The sequence below is a fragment of the Dendrobates tinctorius genome, unplaced genomic scaffold, assembly GCF_039654945.1.
Source record: "Dendrobates tinctorius isolate UK_male_01 unplaced genomic scaffold, ASM3965494v1 ptg000216l, whole genome shotgun sequence".
NCBI classification, from domain to species: domain Eukaryota; kingdom Metazoa; phylum Chordata; class Amphibia; order Anura; family Dendrobatidae; genus Dendrobates; species Dendrobates tinctorius.
The window spans coordinates 4,874,671-4,893,340 of NW_027361883.1; positions in this window are offsets into that span (position 1 = coordinate 4,874,671).

Sequence of the window (18,670 nt, forward strand, 5' to 3'; positions counted from 1 at the left end):
CTGCTGTTACAGTAAAAAAAACTCTCTCTGTTCTTACAGGAAATAATCCATAGTCTCACTACTAGTACAGTAAATAATCACCTTCTATGATGATATAACCTTTGTTCATCAGCTATTTTTTATTTTTGTGCTTTATTTTCCTTATTTTTTAAGAATCATAACCTTTTTATTTTTCCATCTCCATAGTCATTTGAGGTCCTGACTTTTGTGATTCGAGTCGTCCAGTAGTTTTCAATCATTAATTTTGCCATATAATGATTTGAAAAAGAGGAAAACATAATTCCTAGTGAGGATTAAATGAAAATAAAACAACATTTTCTACATTGTTTAGGAGTTTTGACTAAAGGGAATCTGTCAACAGGTTTTTCCACCTTATCGGACTGCAGCATAATTTAGGGACAGAGTCCCTGGTTACGGTGATGTGTCACTTACTGGGCTGCTTGCTGTCATTTTGATAAAATCACTGTTTTATCTGCTGCTGATATACTAGTACTCTAAATGCTGAGCTCTGTATAACCCATCCCACAACACTGATTGGCTGCTTCCTGTGTATGCTGTACATAAAGCTGCCAATCAGTGGTGAGGGCGGAGATATACAGAGCTCAGCATTTAGAGAACTGAAAGATCAGCAGCAGATAAAACAGAGATTTTATCAAAATGATAGCAAGCAGCCCGCTAAGTGATACATCGCCGTAATTAGGGTCTCAGCCCCTACATCATGCATCTCTCAGGTGGGGGAAGAAAACAGATTCCTTTTAAGAATGAAGTTGTCTTTACTTCTATGGACCACTATGGTTATGGTGATACACGATATATGTAGTTTATCTTTTTTTACTACTAGGAATGGGCGAATCCGAGCAGGTAAGATCAGCATCCGTACCGAACACCTAGTGTCAGTGCGCCAGTGTATTGCGCTTTGCCCGGCTCTTCCCACTTGCCCGGGTGTGGTGGGAAGTGGGGTAATAGTTGTGGGCTTGATGTCACCTTTCTGTTGCCTGGTGACATCAAGCCCAGCAGTTAGTAATGGAGAGGTGTCAATAAGACGCCCCCATTACTAACCCCACAACAAAACGTAATAAAGACAGAGAAAAGTCCTTTATTTGATATAAACACTCCCCACCCTCTTTCACCTATTTATTACTGTAAAATGAAAAATAATCAAACACCATATTCCTCACCTATATGATGATAATACATATGTCCCACAACAAGCCCAACTCTTCTACATCTGGATTGCATGACTGAGCGGTGACATGATGTGAGTGACCGCTCAGCTGTGAACCCAGGAGACACTGAGCTGAGACTGAGAACTCAGCTGCAGCGCTGAGCGGTGATGTCAATAAGATGAGCGGCGTTCAGAGTCGATGAAGTCCGGTTGTGATGAATGCAAGCAGGAGGCACGCCGTTGCCACCAAATTGTGATGAACGACGCGGCCGGTGCCACCAAAACGTCACGATCCCACCACCGACACGGGTTTGTCAGTGGATGGAGGGATGTGACGCACTGCCGGCACACGGCTATCACAGGCACAGTGGGGGCTTATCCTAGTTATCCCACCACCGGCACCACGTGACAAAAATACAGCAAGCTAATCTTGCTTTAACAATTTACCGCGGGGGAGTATTTTGGATGCCCCACCACTGCTAACAACCTTCCAAGAACTGCGGGGATTTATGTATATCCCACTTTCTCAGTTCCACTTTGGAACTCACAGCTCTCCGGTGCCCCCCTTACCCTCAGGTCAGTCAGGGAACTGCACCTAGGATTATTAGTCGCCGGGCGGGCTGCTTGTTGTGCACGGGCCACTAGACTACTGCAGTAAGGGAATTATCAATGCTGTGGCCGCAGCCCCTCATTCAGCATGTAAGACCCGTCCATCCTGCCAGCTAGCCTAGCCAGCCGTGCACACCACGCTGCCACCAGCCATGCTTTACTTAATCAAAGAGTTAATTAAGAGGGTCCGTGACAAACCCCAGATTAGTAGCGATTATCTAAAAAAGGCGCATAGTTCGTTTCTTAGAGCACATGGAGTCAAACTGATAATTTTACGATTTATTCCCCAAAGTCGGGCAGTGATTACAAATTCAAAAGTTGTAATAAATTGAGACATTACATATGTACAAATACAAATATAAAACAACGTGGATGAAAGAACAGAAAGTAACACTCACATGTGCATAGTGTCAGAGACACCGCACTACACTTGCTCATAGAGCCAGTGCGCGTGTCCTGAGTACAGAAGCAGTGCTAAACGATATCTGTGGAGTGGCAGCAGAGGTGACAATGCATGCTTCAAGCGAATAGTGTCAGGGACCAGTCAGCGCTGGAAAGTAAAGAGGCACGGGACCTGCGGACACTGAAAATGAGCAAGCTTGCACAGGACCTATGGTCATGTGAACGGTCATGTGGCTGCAAGGGGGCGGGGCTTAGCGTCAGAGAAGCCAGAGAACTCAGATTCAGGCAAAACAGAAGTTATGTACAGTACAGTCAAACGAGGTACAGGAGGGATAAACAGACGAGGGGGGTCAGACAAAGCCAAAGGTCATACACAGGATCACAGTACAGTACCAGGGAGGAGACAGAGCGGATAGTCAGGGCCAAGCAGAGATCAAAACCAAACAGACATAGGAGGTACCAGGCAGAGCCCAAAGCGATATCCAGGGAACAGACCGAGTCATACACAGAGAATCAAGTAACCAGAAGACAGCACAAACACACTCAGGGGTCACCACACAATGCCAAGGGTAAGAGTATAACTGACAGGGATGGGAGCGTCCTGAGGCTATAAGAAGCCTCCCCAGAACCAGGGAGAGGCCACCATAATAGCCCCAGGTGTGCAGGTAAGCCTGCACCGGGATCACAACCTTTAACCCCAGAAATGCCAGTCATCAGCACTGGTTCCATACATTAACCCCACGTGTGCGAGTCAAACCCGCACTGAGATCATGACACATAGTTGGTATTAGACAGACCATGTGGCTGACACAGACAGCTGCTAAGGGGGCAAAAGGAGGGGGCTGTAAGGGAGGGGGGAAGTGCTGCCAGCTGACAGTGGACAATGTCCTCAATAGTGTGAAATGGGAGATTTCTAGAAGGTTCCAGAAACATCATACTTTATAGACATTTTACATTACACCGGTGACTTCACTGACGTTACCGCTAGGCATTTAAGCTGAGTTCGTGGGCTGTCTGCTGATAATTTATTTGTTCCACGAAGAGCCAAACTCTGCTACTTCTGGATGGGTGAGCGGTGGCAGGATGTGACAGCTCAGCTGTGAATAATGCAGGTGATAATGAGCTGAGCCTGAGAGCGCAGCTTCAGTGACCTGCGGTGATGTCATTGCTGTTACCGCCGGTCACAGGCAGCAGTTCTCAGGCTCAGCTCAGTGTCTCCTGGTACCCGAACTCAACGATTTTTAAACGTACAGCCGAACCTGAAGGAGCTGAACATCCGCGGGTCTGCCCATCACTATTTACTACTAAAAAAAATAACAAAAACTCTTTACAACAATTGTTTTATGTCACCACTTTTTTGGGGTTTAGTTATGTAAAGATTTGTTTTTTTGTGGGACGAGCTGTAGTTTTTTTTGTACCGTTTGGGGTCTATCCATTTCTGATTTCTTTTTTATTCAATTTTTTTGGGGAGTAGGTGATGTGACCCAGCAAGAGCGATTCTGTCATTTCTAATTTTTTATTAGTTCAGACGTGTACCGATTCTTTCTTTTTCGACCTTTCCTTGTGCGGTTGCTGATGGTTCCTCTCTCTTTTTCCATCCTGATTGATTCTTCTCTAGTTCTGTGTTTCGCTAGTGTCCCAGTCACTAAAAGTCCTGTGGTTATGGTGGTCCAGATCCTACATCCATATCTGCCATCACAAGAAGAGCCGAACTGGGCGTCAACCCAACAGCAGGGCCGGGGCTAATACCAAGACCAAAGTAGAGCCGGACAGGGAGTCAACCCAACAGCAGGGCCGGTGCTAATACTGGTCACAAGGTGAGCCAGACAGGGCGTCAACCCAACAGCAGGGCCGGGGCTAATACCAAGACCAAAGTAGAGCCGGACAGGGAGTCAACCCAACAGCAGGGCCGGTGCTAATACTGGTCACAAGGTGAGCCAGACAGGGCGTCAACCCAACAGCAGGGCCGGGGCTAATACCAAGACCAAAGTAGAGCCGGACAGGGAGTCAACCCAACAGCAGAGCCGGTATCTGAGGAGGAATCAAAGGTGCATGGCCAAAGCCCTACAAAATCACCTCCAGTCCATGACGGTATCATGAGGGTCTAACGTCTTGTCGTGGAACCTTTGCTCACAGTCCAGCATCTTGATTGGCTTTCCGACCCCCCGAGAACACCGGATTTGGCAGATTGCTCTGTTCTCTTCATACTGAGAACATGTAACAGAGGAAACAAAGTCTGGAGATACCCTGGTGAGCATTATGCTGTCTGCAATATCATCGGTAACCGGTTTGGTCAGTGATGGCCTTTGGAGACGTGTGGCCAAAGAGGGCAGGCAGAGCCTGGATGAAGAAGACATTGATGCCATTGCTCAGTCATCACGTTCCCCAGATGTGAAACGAGTTGAGAATCTCTGGGACGTTTTGTTTCAGTGCTAGAAAACGTCAGCAAGGAGCAGCCTCCAGGACATCACTAATACCCGATACAAGTCTAGGGGGAAATCCCGCTGGACACTCTCCACCGTCTCATCAAGAGCATGTGTAGATGTTTTTGGGAGCATATAGCAGCGCATTTTCATAACTCACACTACTGTGTCACAATATGAGTAGTGACTTCGGCAGGAGGTGGTTCCAAACATCTTGGAGAACTGACCTCAGATCTTGTGCAGTTCCTTCTGTCTCTTCATATGATCCCAGACAGACTGGATGTTGTGAGATCAGAGCTCTGTGGGGCCAGATCATCACTTTTAGGACTCCTCGTTCTTAATGACGTTGGCTGGGTGTTTGGGGGTCGTTGTCCGGCTGCAGAATAAATTTGCAGACAATCAGATGCCTCCTGATGATATTACATGGTGGATTTTTATCTGCCTGGACTTCTCAGCATTGATGACACCATTAATCCTGATCAATTCCACAACTCCAGTTGCTGAAACTGGCGGGACCCACCACCATGCATCACTGATCCTGAAGACCCTCATTAAAGAGGCGCTCTCCAGCCCTTCACAAACAAACTGCTTCTATTCCAACCAAATATTCCACATTTTGCTCATCTTTAAGTTTCCTTTTTTGACCACTACATCTATGATCTTCAACGGTACCCACTTCTTAGCACTTCTTCTTCTTGAACAGTCTGCTGTGAAATCTTAGCCTGGGAGAAACCTTGCTGATGCAGTATAACTACTTTGTGTCTTGTTGCAGATGATCTGTGACATGAAACTGTTTTCTACATCCTCACCTTTGTGGCAGAGTTTGTCTGTTCCTCACCCAGTTTTAAACCTCCTCACAGCAGTTTCTGTAAATGACTCGGTTTCAAACTACATGTAAAAATGATGATCGTGATCATCTGGTGTAATTGGGTACTAACATAACTGACTTTAACCCTACGAAATCCTGGACATTGTGCAAGTGACGAGTACCTACAAGAACTCATGAAGGCGAACAGCGATCGACCAATATTGATTTGATTTCTCTTCTATTCATTTGCATTTATGTCCATTGGAGCGTGAAATGCGTGGTCATTTCCAGAGTGAAAGCCTGGAAGATGTGGATATTGTGCATTTGTCACAGTGTGGTGCACCGATGAGGCACGTAGGTGACGGTCACAGGCTCTGATGGGGGTTGATCAATAGCAGATACACATGTGAGGGAGCTTCCCTTCACGGTCCCCGGTGACTTCTCCACACACATTAATGAGGGATCACGACGAATAACCATCACCCCGTGTTTATTCTCCAGCTCGTCAATAATGAAGGCATCACTCAGATGCGGGGTGGCAGGTTCTTTGACATTTACACCTGGCTCGACGCGTTTCACACATTTTTCTGATGCTTAAACATTGAAAGGTTTAAATGCCATCCTCCGGGTAGACGGGCTACAAATGAGCGGCACTGATAAGAGGTAGTCAATGCGGTCACCTGAGAAATGGGCGCGTTTAGGTGAATAAAAGTCACCCAAAAAAATGGATAAATGATGGACAGGAAATACTGGATACAGGTTGTTCAGCTTAATCGTAGTTTTATCATTTCCTGGGAAAGCTGGGATTTTACAGTCTGACAGAACAGATGTAAGGAGCGACTCTCTGAGTTATTGGTCTGCAAACCCCACTATCGCTTTCGGGGTTCACATACCGGGAGCTCTGGGTGTAGATTTAGGCATCCGCAAGTCTGTGCCAACGGCAATGTTACAAAAAGCAGCCGAGGCAGCGATAGAGAAAACCTTACATGCTACAACAGCTGATGCCAATGAGCAAATCGGCCATACTATTAGTCTGCCTAACTGTCCATTGTTTTCATTCTCAACCGTTCTGCTGCTGCCAGTGCCACTGACCCGTACTGCTGCTGTTGGGACTTCCATTGCAAACTCTACCCTTCCACACATATCCTTGCTTACCCCATCCTAACTCTCTACTTTGCTAGTGCCACTGCCAATGCAGCCACACATCTCCTAACTGCCCCATTCTAACTCTCTACTTTGCTAGTACCGCTACCAATGCAGCCACGCATCTCCTTGCCTGCCCCATTCTAACTCTCTACTAGTGCCGCTGCCACACATCTCCTTGGCTGCCCCATCCTAACTCTCTACTTTACTAGTGCCGCTGCCACTGCAGCCACACCTCTCCTTGCCTTCCCCATCCTAACTCTCTACTTTGCTAGTGCCGCTACCACTGCAGCCACACCTCTCCTTGCCTTCCCCATTCTAACTCTCTACTTTGCTAGTGCCGCTGCCACACATCTCCTTGGCTGCCCCATCCTAACTCTCTACTTTGCTAGTGCCGCTACCACTGCAGCCACACCTCTCCTTGCCTTCCCCATTCTAACTCTCTACTTTGCTAGTGCCGCTACCACTGCAGCCACACCTCTCCTTGCCTTCCCCATTCTAACTCTCTACTTTGCTAGTGCCTCTGCACTCTCCTGGCTGCAAATTATATTTTATAGTGATAGACAAAACTGGAGTCTCTTGAGAAACGGCTTCCAAAATAGGGCTAATTTTTGTTGACAAGCCATTGTTTCACTTTGAAAACAGGTAGCCTATTCCTGTTCTCTATACAAAGGGAAAATTTTTGGACAGCCTGATGAAAACACTTTGCACAGTAATTGTGTAATCATTTTGTGAAAAAGCAAACCTATTGCGGATCTCAAAAAAAGGATAATATTTTCACTCATTGTGGAGAAACCTTTCCTCTTCACGTTCAAAACAGCACACCTTTTCCTGCTCCCTAAATAAAGTGCTAATTTTAGGACTTGCTGTAAAGAAATTGGCAAAAATATCTGCAGACACTTCTACATTTACACATGCAGAGTTGGAAAATCTCTAAGGTGAGGATGAATCCCCCTGAATCCTCCTAGAAAAGCAGCACTTATCTGTGGTGTTCTCGATGGATAAGGCATGGAGATGTGTAGGGAACATGGAAATTATGTGGCCTGAAAATGTAGCATGGCTATGGAGCACAAATTTCCAGGGCGTGCTTTCCTCACCAGTGTAGTCAACTCCCAGAAGTGGTTGCTTAAAGGTTGGTAAGTATGGTCATATCTGTATTTGGCAACTCTCCAGGAACTGCGCTGGACTCAGAGGAAATAAAGTAAGATCTCATAGACTTCATATAAAAATAGCAAGCCTGCTGAAGGCAGCAGAATGGTCTTTCTGCCCACCAGTCGGTGACACAGGTACCCTCCCCCCACGTGTTCATTCTCCTGTGACTTTTCAGCCATGTAAACGGATGTGGCTTGTAACAAGAGACATGATGCATGTAAAGGAGGCATGTTTGACTTAAACAAAAATTCTAAAAGTTGGTCATTATGGTCATATGATCCTAACTTTCCCCTATTGACCAAGGCTTTTCAGAACTCTCGACCTCCCAGGAGAACATACAAATCAGGCATGTACAATTGAGCAAGCCCAATCCTTCACTCACAAGTTGTATGCAGTGAGCCCCCCCTAGTGGTGGATATATAAATCTTTATATAATGAGCTCCCCCTAGTGGTGACCATATAACTATGTATATAATGGTGTTTGTATGTAGAAACTTCTCCCCAGAGGCAGTTTTATTTATAAATGTGTAAGAACTAGGTTTCCCCCTACTGGTTACTATATAAATCTTTATGCAGGGAGTTCCTTCTGGTGGTGGCTATATAAAGCTGTTGTAGTGAACTCCCCCTAGTGATGAATGTATAAATCTGTATGTGGTGAGCTCCCTCTAGTGAGAGCTGTATACATTTGTATGCAGTCAGCGCTCTCTAGTGGTGACTGTATAAATCTGTATGTAGTGAGCTCCCCCTAGTGGTGGCTGTATAAATCTGTATGTAGTGAGCTCCCCCTAGTGGTGACTGTATAAATCTGTATGTAGTGAGCTCCCCCTAGTGGTGGCTGTATACATTTGTATGTAGTGAACTCTTTTATTATAAAAATGCAAAACTTACAATCAATAAATGGCAAAAATCAAAACCCAGGAAAAGCAACCGTCCGAGTCCAACATTACCCCCCCAGTCCAAAGCAAAGTCCGAGTCCAGTATAACTGCCCCCAGCCAAAGCAACCCCCTAAAACAAACAAAAATCAAACTTTGTCTTCTTTCTCAGAAAAGCTTCCTCCTTCATCTTTCTCTCTTATGATGTTTTCTGTCCTTTACTCGTCTTTTCACTTTTTGACTTTTGATTCCTCCAGATCTCCTCCTCCCCAGGTTACCTCACCCAAGGAGAGAAGAAACATTTTATCAATACACGTGCACATACACACTTCACACCAAACCTGACAAAGAAAACTCTGGTCCTTCGCCCAAAAAGAAACATAAAAGCCAACTGGCTTAACACATCTATCTAAACCACATAATATATATATATATATATATATATATATATATATATATATATATATATATACAGTGGGGCAAAAAAGTATTTAGTCAGTCAGCAATAGTGCAAGTTCCACCACTTAAAAAGATGAGAGGCGTCTGTAATTTACATCATAGGTAGACCTCAACTATGGGAGACAAACTGAGAAAAAAAAATCCAGAAAATCACATTGTCTGTTTTTTTTTCATTTTATTTGCATATTATGGTGGAAAATAAGTATTTGGTCAGAAACAAGCAATCAAGATTTCTGGCTCTCACAGACCTGTAACTTCTTCTTTAAGAGGCTCCTCTTTCCTCCACTCATTACCTGTAGTAATGGCACCTGTTTAAACTTGTTATCAGTATAAAAAGACACCTGTGCACACCCTCAAACAGTCTGACTCCAAACTCCACTATGGTGAAGACCAAAGAGCTGTCAAAGGACACCAGAAACAAAATTGTAGCCCTGCACCAGGCTGGGAAGACTGAATCTGCAATAGCCAACCAGCTTGGAGTGAAGAAATCAACTGTGGGAGCAATAATTAGAAAATGGAAGACATACAAGACCACTGATAATCTCCCTCGATCTGGTGCTCCACGCAAAATCCCACCCCGTGGGGTCAGAATGATCACAAGAACAGTGAGCAAAAATCCCAGAACCACGCGGGGGGACCTAGTGAATGAACTTCAGAGAGCTGGGACCAATGTAACAAGGCCTACCATAAGTAACACACTACGCCACCATGGACTCAGATCCTGCAGTGCCAGACGTGTCCCACTGCTTAAGCCTGTACATGTCCGGGCCCGTCTGAAGTTTGCTAGAGAGCATTTGGATGATCCAGAGGAGTTTTGGGAGAATGTCCTATGGTCTGATGAAACCAAACTGGAACTGTTTGGTAGAAACACAACTTGTCGTGTTTGGAGGAAAAAGAATACTGAGTTGCATCCATCAAACACCATACCTACTGTAAAGCATGGTGGTGGAAACATCATGCTTTGGGGCTGTTTCTCTGCAAAGGGGCCAGGACGACTGATCCGGGTACATGAAAGAATGAATGGGGCCATGTATCGTGAGATTTTGAGTGCAAACCTCCTTCCATCAGCAAGGGCATTGATGATGAAACGTGGCTGGGTCTTTCAACATGACAATGATCCAAAGCACACCGCCAGGGCAACGAAGGAGTGGCTTCGTAAGAAGCATTTCAAGGTCCTGGAGTGGCCTAGCCAGTCTCCAGATCTCAACCCTATAGAAAACCTTTGGAGGGAGTTGAAAGTCCGTGTTGCCAAGCGAAAAGCCAAAAACATCACTGCTCTAGAGGAGATCTGCATGGAGCAATGGGCCAACATACCAACAACAGTGTGTGGCAACCTTGTGAAGACTTACAGAAAACGTTTGACCTCTGTCATTGCCAACAAAGGATATATCACAAAGTATTGAGATGAAATTTTGTTTCTGACCAAATACTTATTTTCCACCATAATATGCAAATAAAAGGAAAAAAAAACAGACAATGTGATTTTCTGGATTTTTTTTTCTCAGTTTGTCTCCCATAGTTGAGGTCTACCTATGATGTAAATTACAGACGCCTCTCATCTTTTTAAGTGGTGGAACTTGCACTATTGCTGACTGACTAAATACTTTTTTGCCCCACTGTATATATATATATATATATATATATACACACACACACACACAACTATAACAAACCTACCACCAACCCCCCCTCCCACCACTAAAAAACCCCTGCACAATACAAAAATAAGCTCACTGAGGAACTCATGACCTCCTGCTTACAAGACAGGTGCATTAACCCTGTAAGCCACAGGATCATCACCCTACAATACAATGCTACATCACTCTCTATATCACAACACTTACCCAGAGCCAGGATTGGTGCCTGTAAGCCCTATATCAGTATTTCACTTATGCAAAACAAAAATCTGATAGTGAAAAGCCACCAGCCCGCCACCAAGAAACCGGAGATGACAGGCTTCTATCCTAACAATCCTTACTCTACCAGCCTGTCCCTACCTGTCTAGACATCTGCCCCAATTTATCTACCTACCTTTCCCTGTCTCTCCCTGCCTGCCCCTACTGCCCTACCTAACTCACCACGTGCCTACCTAACTGTCCCTCGGCTGTCCCTGTCCTGCCCCTAACTATCTACCTGTCCCTACTGAAGCTATCTACCTGTCCCTACCACTTACCTGCTTATCTAAGCCCTAGGGTACATTAAATGAGAACCCTCTCCAGAGAAGAGAGGCCCTCGCTGCACCCAGCCTGTCATACTCCAGAGAGCGCACCTTCACCAGGCCACCCAGAATGCTCCTAGCAACCTCGTCCTGGGGAGGATTTTCTGCTGAGTTGACACTAAGCACCGTGCGTTCCACGTGTAAAACCTGACGACTAAACTGACTAGAAATAAAGTGCCCCGATCTCGGCCACCCAGGGATCTGAATGCCCCATACGCCCACTCCGCATAGGAAAGGTGAGTCAGCCGAGGCCAGCCTATGGAAGCACCCACCCTGTTGTAAACCCCTGTATTAAAAGGACACTGAAGGAGGAAGTGCTCCATGCTTTCCAGCATGTCGCAACACTTCTCACGGGGACAACCCCGATCTTCGGAGATCCTACACTTCAGGTTGTCCCTTACATACAGTTTCCCATGGAAGCAGCGCCAAGCCAAGTCCCAAAACTTCAAGGGGACCCGTGTAGAATTCAATAACCTCAGACCGCCCTCCAGATCCCGACTTGGGCAATCTTTGAGCACCAGAGGTTTCTGGAAATGGGTCAACAGGACCCTCCTGTCAAGGAATTTCCTCGACATGGTCCTGATCTCACACATTCCCACGAGCGGATTACTTTCAGAATCGGGGTAGCATAAGCAGGTAGATGTCCATGCGGTGTACGTAGGTCCTTCACTTGTCCTCCTGTCTCCTATTCCTGGAAGAAGGGCTGAAGCCATCCCCTGCAGGAGAATACCCACGGAGGAGCCCTCTCTGACCAGAGGTTGGCGATGTTAGTCTTGACAAAAGTGTTTACTAGAAACACCACTTGGTTGACCATACCCAACCCTCCTAGTCTCCTTGTGCGATATGTGACCTCTCGCTTGAATAGGGTCAGTCTATTTCCCCAGAACATCTGGAAAAACAGGCTGTAGACCGTGTCCAGAGCGGCTCTGGCAACATGCAGACACTGCCTAGGTATATTAACAAGGGTAGCAAAAAACCCTTAACCAGGCTAACCCTTTCCCTCAGGGTCAAAGACCAACCCTTCCATTGGTCCACCTTCTGGGCAGCGATCTTAAGTCTGCCCTCACAATTTTGCTGGGGGTAGTCCCCGGGCCAAATTCGATGCCTAGAATTTTTGCAGATGCCTGGGGCTCTGGAAGGGTGTCTGGGAGACCAAAACTAGGGTCTCCCCCTCCCAGCCAGAGACTCTCACACTTTTCCTGATTAATTCTGGACCCAGAAGCCTCTGAGTAGCGACCAACCTCAGACATGACCCACTCCGCCTCCTCACACGAGGACACGAAAAGGGAGACGTCATCGGCATATGCTACCACCCTCAGAGTGGCTTCTGGGGCCGCCTGGTCCATCCTGACTCCCGCCAACAGCCCGCGCTCAATCCTCCTTAAAAGGGGATTTATCGTGAACACGCATAACAGCGGGCTCGATGGACAGCCCTGACGGACCCCAGACCCAACCTCAAAAGGGTGGCCAGACCAACCATTCACGAGCGGGAAGGTCTCTGCCCCCGCATACCAGATCTTTAGCCAATTCACAAACCCCCCAGGCAGACCGTACCTCAGAAGGACAGACCAGAGGTACTCATGATTCACCCGATCGAAAGCCTTTGCCTGGTCTAAAGACAGCAAATAACCCTTCCAGTGACCCCGCCCTACTCTGCTCCACTGCCACCCGGACACCGAGTACTAAAAGTGCTGCGGCCTGGAACAGAGCAATGCTGGGTCCCGAAAGGAGCTGGGGTGCAAACTTCACCAGCCGTTTGAACAGCACCTTTGCCAGAACCTTTCAGTCCATATTGAGAAGCGCTATGGGACGCCAATTCTCAATACGGGACAAGTCCTTACCCTTTGTCAGGATAATCAGGGCCAACTGCCTCATTGACCAGGAAAGAGTGCCCAAGGAGAGACACTCGTTAAACACCTCCGTCAAGAGGGGGTCCAAGGAGTCCCTGAAGATCTTATAAAACTCGGATGCTAAGCCATCCGGACATGGCAATTTCTTAGGCCGAAGCCCATCAATGGCCAGTTGCACTTCCTCTTCTCTGATTGCCTCTGTCAAAACGTGAAGCAAGGGGACATCACCTGCCTCAGGGATGGCTTCGGCCAGGAAAGCCGACATCACGTTCTGATCCAGATCCCTCTTCCCCAAGAGGTGTGAGTAGAAAGATCTGGTCACCTCCAGGATCCCTGATTTGGATCTGTTCGGGGAACTCGTACTGTCGACCAAACCTGTCACCACCTTACAACTCACTGACATCTTACAGTTTCTGTAGGGGTCGGGCAAGTGCTACCTCCTAAAATCCCTCTCAAAAACCAAACATGTGTGCCTATCGTACTGACACCTCTTGAGTAAAGATTTCACTCTCGAGATTTCCTCACGGTCACCCCCAGTCGAGACGAGCTGTTTGAGTTTCCACCTCAGTTCATGATACAGGCGGTACCTGCTCAGGCTCCTGAGGCTCGAGAGCTGACGGAAGAAACTCGCAACCTGTTCCTTGAACATCTCCCACCACTCTGACTTATTGCTACAGAGAACCAAAAGTGGTACCTGGCTCTGAAGAAAGTTCTCAAAGGATTGTCTTATCTCTGCTTCTTCCAAGAGGGATGAATTCTGCTTCCATAGTCCCTTTCCCATCCGAGGGGTTTCTAAAACATTCAGAGAAAAAGAAATCAGACAGTGATCGGAGAACTCCACCTCAACAGTGGACACTGCTGAAGAGATGGCTTCCTCCTTCAAAAAAAACCTGTCCATCCTAGACCTGCAGCTACCTCTATAAAAGGTGAAACCACTGTGACCTGGGGTGTGCCGGATGTGGACATCCACCATGCGAGTGTTACTAGCTATGCTATTTAGAGTATTACTATCGTAAGCCAGCCAGTCAAAGGAGCCTCCCCTATCACGAAGCCTTGTGATAGTATTAAAGTCACCGCCAAAGACCACCTGCCGGCTCGTAAAAAGATAAGGCTTAATCTTCAGGAAGAGACATTTACGGTCCCACTTTGACTGTAGACCATAGATGTTAATGAGCCGAAGCTCCTGTCCCCTCATGAAGACGTCTAAGACCTGGCACCACCCCATTTCTACCTCGATAACTCTCCGGCATTCAACCGATGCAGTCTTAAAAAGGACTGCCACCCCGCTACACGACTCAGCTGCAAGAGATCAGTATGAGGACCCGCACCTCCACTCGCTCTCCGCCTTGTGTATGGCCCCCATATCCTTAAGTCTGGTTTCCTGCAAAAACAAAATTTCAGCCTCAAATCAGGTGAGAAAATCGAAGGCCGCAAATCTAGCCACATCAGACTTTATACTAGCGACATTAATGGTCTCCAGAGTCAACGGGGTGGGTGCCGCCATCATAAGTGATCGAGTTAGATGGCCTTTTTCTTCCCTCCACCCACTTTCCTAGCCCGTTCATCTCCGGACGATGAAGCCCCTCTACTTTTCAGAGGGACAGAGGTATTCATCCCTCCCACCTCTTTCTCATCTCCGTACCCAGGGTTGGCCCATCTCCTGAGGAAGACACACCTTCTGGAGAAGGGACTCCGCCACCTCCCAAAGACCCTCCTGATGTTACCTCCGGAACCTCACCCTCGACCCCCGTCTCAGCAGGGTCGTCAAGGGCTTGGAACCGGTTAGAGAGGTGGATTAGAGGGGAGTCAGTGGGACCTTCGTTAGGCACCTTGGTCAGGGAGGGAGAAGATTTTCCATCTCCCTTCTTTTTCCTTTTTTTTTAACTTTTGGCACTCTTGGTACCCTCGTCACCCCTTTCTTTTGGCTGTTCCCCTCCATCCTCATCAAAACTTTCATATTTGAAGGCATCTGAGAGATCAGCCACCTCCTCATTCTCCATCCATCTGATCTCCTCATTCACCGGTTCCTCCCCCGGGGCCTCAGTGACATGGGCTGTCACCTCGGAGAAGGACGCAGCCATCACCCCAGTTTCCCGAGGCTCCTCCTGCTCCCTGCCCTCCTGACGCCTTGCCTGCCTCCGCTGGTAAGAGAGGCCCCTAGCCCTGCCATTCCTCATCGGCCCCTTAGCTCCTCCCCCACTGCCACCTCCAACTCCTGCAGAGGTTGCACCGCCAAGAACTTCCTTGCGGCTCCCCTCTGCCTGGCTTGCCATGGCATTAGAGAAGGAACAAGGGCAGCGGCTGAATGGGTGACCTAGACCACCACACAGGTGACATCAAATGACGCCACAAGATGTGGCGAGGTGACCCACCTCGCCACACAAGGCACATTTGTGGCGCCCCTGAGGGTTCAGTCGCCACAGAGGTACTGCACCTCCTCCTGAGGTGTGGTACCCCACTATTCAGGTAAGGTGGAGACACCTGATCACACTCCAACACTCACATCCCACACGCACACCAGTAGTGTAGCAGAGCAACCTTGGTGGCTCCCTGCTTGGAACACGAAGACTGCTGGGAGGTGGGTGGAGCTTAGACTGCACAAGAGAGTGGGAGAATATTAGGAAAAGGTCAGTGTGAGAGAAGATCCCCTGAGAGGGATGGAGTGAAGGAGGTGCTGCAGCAGACTCCTGTGACCTGGAGCTGCTGGCACAGGAAAGAGCCATAGGAAGCCTGATTCTTCAGAAGGAAGATAGTTTAGTACGGAACGTAAGGAGAAGAAGAGAACTAAGGACTAGGGTCAGAGCAGAGCCTTTCCTCAAGTTTGAAGCGCATGGCCGAGGTCCAGTCCCCGAGGTTGTATGGATACTAATGGTCCTGCAGCAGAAACTGGAGGAATAGAAGTCGTCACCACTTTATTCCCATCTAAGACTTGGGGGCACAACAGCAACGTGAGTGAGCCAGGACATGATAGCAAGGAGTCCCCGAAGCAGGCTACAGCTGTCTGCTATACAAGTAGAGTTCTAAGTAACATCAAGAAGGAGGAACTTGAGTTTAATACGCAACTACAAGTACTTCAGATTAGGCGCTAGTGTGGAGACGTTCAGAGAAGGCAAATGTTGGAGGAGTGCTGGAAAGGTGTACTTTACCTTGCCTGGGAGTTGGCTGAGCCCCTGACCTGGAGGACATGGCACTGAAGCGAACATCTGTGTGCACCAGACTGTGAGTAAAGCCTTGGAACTGCAAGCCCTTGTGTCCTCCACTTATTCTTGCGCCATACACCCGGCTCTACTACATCGACTTTACACCATCTCCCCATTTGCCAACCGCATCTACTCTGCCCTGGGACTACAGCTCCACCTGTGGGGAGCTTCAACATCATTGCTGCACCATACCATCAGTCCCAGAGAAGCAACTCTGCAGCGCAGGTCAAACTGACCAGAAACCACAGGTGGCGTCACGAATCATCTCAACAACTTTATCCCCATCACTCTACCCCTTTTACATTGACCGCCTGAGGCCACAGACCGGGTCACTGCCACTGTGACATCTCCCATTGAAGTCAACGGGCCCGGCACCGAGTACCCCACGGCCTCTGGGGGCGAGTCACATTTCTGCACCTTGCAACCCGCTGAAGTGGCGAGGATGCCCCTGGTAGAAGACCAGAAAACGATCCCTTCCCAGGAAAGCTGAGGAAGGGATGTGGGGACAGTGCCCCCTGAACGCTTCAACTTTACCATGAAGGTCCAGCCTCCTGACCAGATGCCAAAATCATCCCGGTTCTTCTTAGGGACCTCAACAACCTCACCGTACCGGCTCAACCAGGTCATTATGTTGATGCCAGAAAGAGACTCATTACATGTTAAAACGGTCACTTTCTTCGGCCCACTTTGGCGAGAAATTGCCCCCACGGCAAACCCTCGCCAGCCGGGGTCCTCCTTTACCAGCTCATAATTCGACCAAAAGAGCTCCAAGCCTCCGGCCAAACAAAGCTGATATCAAAGGTGAAGGTCCCAAAAGGATGTATCAGAGCAAAGATGTCAATAGCCCTGAAGTCCATCTTCATGAGGAGCTTCACCACATTTGTCCTGGATGGACATGCCTCATCGCCCCTCCAGCGAAGACGAACTACATTTCTCCTGGAGACCCCCTGCCCGGCTGTCGGGAGGGACCACATGGTCTCCCCTTCCCTTTTCTCTTGGAAGGCAGCTAGACCAAACTTATCTAGCCAGTAGGACAACTCCACCTCTCTTCCTCTATATTGATCGTCCGCTCCCCTTTTTTGAGGGCCTCCAGGAAACGGCGGTGAAAAGCATAATTCCCTGGGTCTGGAGATGAGGAAGACCCCCGCAGAATCCTACCTGCAGCAGCCGCATAACTAATGGTGCCTGCAGGTGAGGGGGGCGATGGACCAGACCCTAAATTCCCTGAACTCTCAACCTCACAGTCAACCATCTCCACCTCACTGACCTCAGCCTCACCATTTTAACTAGCAGAATTCACACCAACCATACCTCCAGCAGAAACCGCCCCTCCAGCACCTGACCCTTCACCATTGTCACAGACACTATTCACACCACTTGCACCACTTTCATTCTTATTTACATTTCTATTTGTGTTTTTTACACTGCTTTCTGCTGGGGGGTGTCACGGGGTCCTTCTCTGGTATCACACAATCAACAGAGCAAGCGAAGAGTGAACAATTCCAAGACCTTTATTCAGGCAAAATACGAAAAGGTCCATATTCAGTCCACCACACAAAGGATAAGATAGTCCAGAATAAGAATGCAGTCCAGTATCAGGATAGAATGTCCAGGGAAACGAGATTCCACAACTCTAGCACCAGAGGATAAAATGGGTCCTTCTCTCTGAAATGCAGCCTTTTCACAATCTTGTCTATACCGGCACTGACTTGTCCAGTTCTTCCCCCCACCCCCTTCCTTGTCCAGGGGTACTCAAACAAGTTGCCTCCCAGAAGAGAACAAAGGGCCTTAGGGATTAATGCACTACAGGGGGTCATCAAGAGACAGATACAGTGAGGCTGTAGACTTACAATGTAGTAAGAAAAACACTATGAAAATAACTGGTATTGTTAAAAATAGGAATATACAAAAAATGACATCCACATAACATATCACACCATCACAGGGGGGTTGCTATTTGCAGTGCAGCTGCCCCTTTAAAAGTGATACTGCAGGGTTTAATTACCACACCCTGCTTTTCAGCAGAGCATGTGCTGGCAGCTGCAGACCATCTCCACGCTCCTGTGTGCACTTCACCACCGGGTCCCCCGCAGATACAGGTGACACACATGCAGAGGACCCCAGAGGTGCGACCCTCTCCGGCGAGTATGCAGTCCGGGCCGGTGTTGCCGCAGCCATTACAGCTGCACCCGAGATGATAACCGCAGCACACCACAGCACACGCCGCCGATGATGCAGCCCCGGCTGACACTGCGGGGAGCGGCGACTAACGGCAAGGTACCCACAGTCTCCACCTCCCGAGCGTCAGTGGGTGCAGCAGGCGCCAGGCCGTCCCCCATTTTCACCGAGGATCGGGCCTGGACACCTC